This window comes from Orycteropus afer, unplaced genomic scaffold (assembly GCF_000298275.1).
Source record: "Orycteropus afer afer isolate SDZICR_OR568_19922 unplaced genomic scaffold, OryAfe1.0 scaffold00103, whole genome shotgun sequence".
NCBI lineage: Eukaryota > Metazoa > Chordata > Mammalia > Tubulidentata > Orycteropodidae > Orycteropus > Orycteropus afer.
Genome location: NW_006921690.1, coordinates 7,472,552 through 7,480,761, shown reverse-complemented (window position 1 = coordinate 7,480,761; position 8,210 = coordinate 7,472,552). Strand labels below are relative to the sequence as shown.

The following is an 8,210-nucleotide window of genomic DNA, read 5'->3' as shown; positions in this document are numbered from 1 at the left end:
ACATAGATCCCCCTGCGAGTGGTTGACAGTGGTAGCCAGGCACCATCTAGTTCTTCTGGTCTCATAGTCATATAGGCTAAGGATCACATGGTGTACCAGTCACTTGGACTAATTATTTTCATGTGTCTTTGGTTTTCTTCATTCTTCTTTGATCTGTATGAGGAGAGACCCATTGTTGCATCTACATGGCTTGCAAGCTTTTAAGATCCCAGTTGCCACTCTCCAAAGTAGGATATGGAACAATGTTTTGGGTGGTGTGTTATGCCAATTGAGCTTGATATCCCCTGTGACTATGGTCCTGAGCCCACAGGTCCAACTACTCGCTCCCTCTGAGTAGCTGGCTGTGACCAAAAAGTGACTACAACCTGGTCCCTTGTGAGCTTTACCATATACCTGGGAATTCTTACAGAACATACAAATACACTTGTAGAAACTCTGTGTGCCAGCCCTATACATCACTTTGGGCACACTCCCCCCTGCATAGACATACCTAATAGTTCAGCCCGTATTGGTGCTATTTTTCTTAAACCATATACTCACTTCATGTCTTTGTGTCACATTTTGTTAATTCTCACAATGTTTCAAACTTTTTCATAATATTGTTGCACACTTAGTAGACTATAGTATAGTGTAACATAACTTTTATACCCACTGTGAAACAAAAAATATTTGTGGGACTGACTTTATTAACAATATTCATTTTATTGTGGTGGTCTGGAAAAGAACCCATAGTATCTCTAAGGTATGCTTTTACAATTATTGTTGCATACCTGTATCAAAAGATGAAAAAACATTTGGAACTACATTGCTTCATTGAGATGTGTAAGTTAATGAATATTATTTATTGCTGGAATGAGACAATTTCAGTCTCAAATTCTATGCATATTTTTTATTGTTACAGATGTGAACTGTGTAGAATTAAATAAAATGGTTTTGTTATTGAGATGTCCCTCAATTTTTTTTCTTTTTTTTTTCCTTTTTCTGAGTTATACACAAAAACATCACAAAGTATCTCTCATTGAAAATGATTTTTAAGGATTTATATGGGCTGTTAGTTCTGACTGAAATTTTGTCAGCAACAACAAATTGGAAGCCAATGAATGACCAAAACCAAAGCATTAACAGTACTTAGAGATGCAGGAATAAAAAACTATAATTGATTAGTTTTAATTTTATGATATATGTTGGGGATTTCTAGAACCTATAACCAAGGCAAATATTTCTGGTACAAGAAAAGGGAAAAGACAATCTTATAGACCATAATTATCTTAAAACTGTGTATAACTAAAAGACAAGTAAAGGATAAAAAGCTCCATCAGCTGCCAAAGATATATTATATAACCACCCAGCAATTTATCCATCATCCTTTGAAAACATATTCATGCCTATTGTAGTCAAAGCTCCTTCAGGAAGTCAGTATTAAAATGTAACACTGAAAAATTACACCCCTTAGAAAATCCTATAGAACAATATGCATAATGTTGTTAAGCATTTAAAAACACATATGGTAAGTATTTTTCACTTAACTTTTTTATGTAAAGGAATTTTCTTGATGATCTCAAATATGGTGATAAGTATTCTCCATGAAACTTTCTATGGGATGTTTTTTAAAATAGTAGGAATTGTATTTTTATGTTAAAATATTTAAGTATTTATCATTAGATACACATTTTTTTTCATGAAATAAAAATTACATATACACTCATGCATATATGCATATAAACATTTCTTTAGAACTTGCACATTGTTCTGGTTACCTAGTGCCGCTCTGACAAGAAATATACCACAAATGGGATGGCCTTAACAAACAGTTTATTCTCTTACAGTTTGGAAGCTACAAGACCAAGTTCAAAGTGCCAGGCTCTAGGAGCTGTGTGAAGGCCTCTCAACCTTGGGTTTCAGCTCTGCCTCCTGCTCCCAGTCCACTGAAGCTAGAGGCATCTCTTCACTAAGGCAGCTACTGGCCGCTGAGGCTAACAAGCCCAAGGTCGACAAATAAAAAGGCACAGTCCCGATGTTACCAAACCACATGGCAGGCCACTAATTCAAGTCCATTGAACGTCCCAAGATCAGGAGAGCATGGTAGGCTGCTAAACAATGACACGGCTACATGCAGGGTTCAAGCATTGCTGTAAGCTGGAGACCATTCCCAAAGCTGTTTTTTATGTACAAAAAGCAGACCACATACCCAAAGCAGCTACTGAGCTACTCCGGTACATTCCACCATGGAGTTAATTACCAATCTCACCGTGGGGAATAACTACATTCAGCTGCCCAGCTACTCAACCAGGCCCAGCCAAGTTGACACACAAACATAACCAGCACACACATACTAAGATTTCTCATAATAGGCTTCAAATAATTTTTAATAATATATTATGTGTTAATATTTATAGAATTTGAGAAAGTAAAATGATTTTTAGAAGTAAATTGAAATACTATTTTGTAAGATATAAAAGGCAGTTTTAAAACTTAATTTGAGTATCTGTTAGTGATGACATATCAGGTAGTTAGAATATTGTAATATTCATGCAGGAAGATGTTATCAAGTGCCTATAGCCAAGGGTGAATTCTTGACTTGTTTCATTGTATTTTTTTAGTAGTCTGTTACATAATACGCACTGTCTACCATCAGTCAGAGTTAAAACAAAAGCTAGAAAACTCTAAAGGACCTGAAAAGTTCCATTTTTCAATATGTGCTGAGAATAAGTACCTAATTACCAGCAAGTGTGTTACAACTATTGTGATCTTTATAGCATGTAATGTCTTTTAACATCAAACATAATAGTATACTGATATTTAATATTTATGTTAAATAAATAAATATTAAATAGTTCAAGTTCAAAATATTTAAAGTGAAATTTCACATGTAATTCAGAGAAAATCATTCATAATTAAAAATTATGCCAGTTTATAATAATCTATTCATTACAAAGAGGCCATATCATATTTAATTAATTAAATGAAAGCATAATAATTTGAAAGCTTTCATTTGATTTACCAAAATACCAATCTTTCACCTAAATGTTGAGCTCATTTGCTAAGATCTGATTCCTAATACCTTATATCTTTTGCTTTTTTTGATTCTTTGGTTTTAATAGAGTTAAGAGATAAGAACTTAGAATTAAATGGAGCTGCATTTTTTGCCAAACAATGTAAAGCGTGAATAGCTTAAATTACAGAGGTTTTTTTTCCTTCTATCAATATGATGTCAAGATGAAAATGTCTATGTTTTTCATCCATCTGTTACTCACTGATCATATGACAAAAATGGGAAGTCTGAATCCAGTGAGTGGTCAGATATCTCTTACTACGTTTTCCTCCAGTCTGTTCTTTGTGAGTAAATGGAAAAATGGCTCAGATTCAATCTTTATTTTCCAGGTTTTGCCAGAAATTGAGATAGCTCTCACAATAAAGTTAAAACTACAATCCTTGACTAGTCAAATATACCAATGGACATTTTTAATTTACTTATCTCCTAAGTTACAATCTTGTAATGATTTAGAACAGAAGTAATATGTTGTTATAAATAATTTAAGAATTACTTCCTGGCCCTGTATTCCACTTCTCAAGCTTTATGCATGCTGGTATTGTTAGAGGCTGTCGAGCAGGCCCCATCTCATGCCTTATGCATGTACAATACTTCATAAATGGCAGTCTTTCCAACAGTCTTATATTTTCTAGATTATATAATTATATTTGATAACAACAACAATTATATTTCCTATTAAAACTTTTTTTTACTGTATATCTTTTGTCTAAAACTAAGTACAGATATTAGAAGGACCACTTGAAGGTAAAGTTATAATCAAAATATGTTCCCTTCATTTCTTTCTCCACATTTTATTTGCTGGGAAATTAGCAGGCTATTTATACACTTTTCAGTGTTTACAGCTCTGAAGTGCTAGTTGAGCCGGAAATTTGCTGTTTGACCCCAGGATTTCACTCTTTCTTTCCTCCTTGACTACTTGTGAGAGCTTATTTAAAATTCTAAGTTCTCCCATGGCAGCCACAGTTTGAGCTTCTGTGACAAACTGAAAAGACTAAGAAAAAAACATGCAAAGACTCAGTACTGCTTCCAGTGACCTACATTTGTAGCCAGCTTTGAAAGATGGCATGTGCCTTATTTTCTAGTAAGGGAATGAAAACCAGAAAAAACCAAACCCATTGCCGTGGAGTGGGATCCAACTCATAGCGACCCCTCCTTGGGTTTCTGAGACAGTATCACTACGGAAGTAGATTGCCCAGCCTTCCTTCCAAGGAGTGCTGGTGGGTTTGAACCGCCAGCCTTCTGGTTAGCAGTCACATGCCTTAGACACTGTGCCACCAGAGCTCCTAAGGGAATGAAGGATAAGATAAAAATAAAAACATAGAGGAGAGTAAACCCCTCTCCATCTCCCCCCATCACTAGCTTTGTTGTTATTGTTATGTACCGTCAAGTTGGACCCGACTCATAGCAACCCCTCCTTGGGTTTCCGAGGCAGTATTACTATGGAAGTAGATTGCCCCATCTTCCTTCCGAGGAGTGGCTGGCGGGTTTGAACCGCCAGGCTTCTGTCACTAGCTAGTGAAAACAATTTCTGCTATAACATTAAAACACACATTTGACATTGATGCTGTGTATTAATTAACAAAAGACAGGAAATTTTGCATGCAGAGTGTTGCCTGAGTCCTATAGCAAAAATGCTCGATCCTGTGATACGATATTTATTTCTAAGAAGGTGAAATTGATTTAGGATCTGAAAATAACACTGAGTTTAGATTTTCATTTCTGTGTTGCTACTTAACTGGCTGCAAGACCTTGCTCAAGTCTCTTTACCTACCTTATCAAGGAAGGGATAACACTTTCCCTGGCTACTTTATTCCAAAGTTCCTATTAAAATGACACCTAGGATTTTGTTTTACAAATCCTAAAGCACCATATTGATGTGTAAGGTGTTAGTATTCCAAGCCTCAGGTTTCCTTTCAAAAATTTTATTTTGAACCCGTAAAAAAAGAATGCTTATGAATCTTTAAAAAGTTGTCATTATGCTTTTTTTTTAAAATTAATTCTTAAAAACTATTATGTAGCATTTTATCATTCTTTGGAAAGAACCCATGCAAACTCAAGATTAGGAATATTCAAAATAGATTTCATTCTTCTTCTGAATATTTTCAGTCCTTTTAAGACTTCAAATTCTGAAAACTTGAGCCTTAAGACTAAAGGAAAATAACATATTCACCTGTTCTCTGAATAAATATATTATCTCATTAAATGAAACAGTAAGGAAAGGGAAAAGGCAGCATACCATCATGGGTCACAGACAGGCAGGCTGTGAAGAGTTATTATATACAAAATGATCATTTTAATGTGTGGAAACCCCAAAGAAGACAGGGCTGTCTCTTCAGTTAGCATTGGGGTGATTCTCTTAGTATCCAGTGATCCTTTCAAGAAATTTTAAGTTTTGTTCATCATAAACTGGCAGGCAGTTGCAGAAAGTAGCCTTAGTTCTCTGCATCCATCCTTTCAAGTGATAGTATATAAATAAAATCAGATGCCTTTGAAATATGGTGGTTTTGTAAAATGTTCTTCCTGCAGTTTGACTGTGTGTGTATATGTGTCTAAGAGTCCATGCTACATTTCAAAAGCAGCATAGGTTGGTTATATTTTACTGAAAACTTAAATTGGAAGTAGCAATGAGATCAACTTATCTGGACCTTTTTTTTAAATGAAGATAGCAATGCCTGACCCCATTCCTACCTGAGGAGATTTCTTTTTAATGTCTTTGCTACACTTTAGAATACTTCTTTTCAAACAATTTAAAAATTCTTTGACCTGGATTTAAGAGATAATTGTTGTTGTTGTTGTTGTTGTTATTTGCCGTCGAGTCGGCCCCGACTCATAGCGACCCCTCCTTGGGTTTCCGAGGCAGTATCACTACGGAAGTAGGATTGCCCAACCTTCCTTCCGAGGAGTGGCTGGTGGGTTTGAACCGACAGCCGTCTGGTTAGCAGGCAAGTGCCTTAGCCACTATGCTACCAGAGCTCCCTAAGAGATAATAGGGATAATAAAGATCACTGTCATCATCTTCACTTTTTAAATAATTACATTTAGACACATTATTGTTATATCAGATTTTTAGAAATTAGTTTATATTCATTAGGGATACTTAATAATTCAAGAAATTTTATAGAGAATTATTTTGCCAACAGAAGAATACTTATCTCACTCAAATAATCATTGCATATTCTGTTTGCTTAATGAGAGTTTTCACATACTGTTTTCTTAAAAGCAGGTTAATATGTACCCTTAAACAGTAAACATTAACTAAAGAAAATTATTGTACCAGGTCTCACAGCCAAGCCTGTGAATGTCAGTGATTAAGTGGAAAGTGCAGTCCACATTTTAGAAAATTTCTCAAATTTTCTTTTATTCAAGGTATTTCTTATTATAGGGACCACATTTTTCAGGATTCTTTCTATTACTGGGGCTATTGTTGTGCTTAGTTGGTATTAAAATGACTCCAACTCATGGCAACCTCATGTACCATCTTTGCAATTGTTGATATGCTCCAGTCTATTATTGCTGCCACTGTGTATTTCGACTGCCTTCCAACGTAGGAGGCTCGTGTTTATGTTATGGCACTATATCAAACAATATTTTGTTGTGATCTATAAGGTTTTCACTGATTATTTTTCATAAATTGATTGCCAGGCCTTTCTTCCTAGTCTAACTAAGTCTAGAAGCTCCATTGAAACCTGTCCACCATGGGTGACTTTGCTGCTATTTGAAATATTGGTGGCATAGGCCTCGGAAGAAAGATTGGGCAATCTACTTCCATAGGCGGTATCATACCGCCTTGGAAACCCAAAGAGGAGTCACTGTGAGTCAGGTCCGACTCCATGGCACATAACAATAACAACAGTTTCCAGTGTCATAGCAACATGCAGGCCACCACAGTACGACCGACAGGTAGCAGACTAGGAATATGCATACATGTATATTTATACACACACATACATACATAATATACGTACACACAGAGAAGTTCAAATTAACTTGTTTTTAACAATGGTAGTCACCAAATTAGTAGCTCTCATCAGCTTAGCTGTAGAATAATTTGTAAGATACTACCTTATATCATTCTTCTAAATATGAATTTTATTGGTGTGTGATATACCCAGAGTCAGATTGAACATCAGCAGCATTTAATGTCTAAACTTTACTTTATACAGGAACCTACCAGAGGAGCACTCCAATTTTTATGCTAGAAATTTTAAAAATTACCAACAGTTCATCCTTGTCTAAGTAAAAGCATGGACTTTATTATTTTAAGGAAGATTTCCTATTAAGACATTTGTTTGAAATAAAGAGAACTTTTGAAAGAATATATAATATAGCTTTTGTATTTTGGTACATAAAATCAGGTTTGGTATATTTAAGAAAATAAATACTGTTAATATCTGCTAATGAAAATTTATTCTTCATACTTTGATGGTTTTGATGTTTTCATATGCTCAAGAAAATATTTATGAATGCTAGTAATATCCAAATTCTAAGAAACTCAAGTGTGTTTACCTTCAAATCATTTTATGTCAGTGCCATCCATAGGAGTGCTATTTAAGGCATTAGGAGATTGAGATAATTAATACTCAGGGATTAACTGTACATCTAAATTGCTTTAGAAACTTTTGTGATTCATACTCCTAATAATTTGATGGTTGCGAATATAATATTTTTAAATTCTTAGATTATGATTGTGCTTAAATGAAGATAGCATTTTTATTTACTTACTTACTTAAGTAATTCTTTCCCCCTATTTATGCCTACTTCTTAACGCAGACTTCCATTTCCCATTCTTTGTATTATCCTTATCCTTTACTTTATCTTCATCAACAAAAATGAAGGTGAGATTATCCAATCTTTTTCATCGTATTTCTGGTTTACATGTTAAAGAGAAATATAGTAGGATCAATGGGAAAGTATTGAAAATACTGTTGTTACCCCAGTGGTTTCATTTTCTATTTTTCAGATTCATATAATTTGTGTATTTGTCAAATTAAAAGCTTTTTTTTGTCAGTAGCTTAATTTACCTTGAAAGTTTTATCTAAGATAATGTTTGTAAAACAATGTGAAATTTTTTTTTTACCCTTTCTTTGTATAAAATCAGTAATTTTACCATCTTTATATTCAAGGAAAAATAATTACATTGCACTAATTTATTTACTGA

General features: G+C 34.4%; 1 protein-coding gene across 1 annotated transcript in view; it reads left to right on the top strand.

Annotated features, from left to right (window-relative positions):
• ELP4 (elongator acetyltransferase complex subunit 4) overlaps nucleotides 1-8,210 on the top strand; it is a 367,989-nt gene that overhangs the window by 53,628 nt on the left and 306,151 nt on the right. The gene's annotated exons all lie outside the window — the stretch shown is intronic.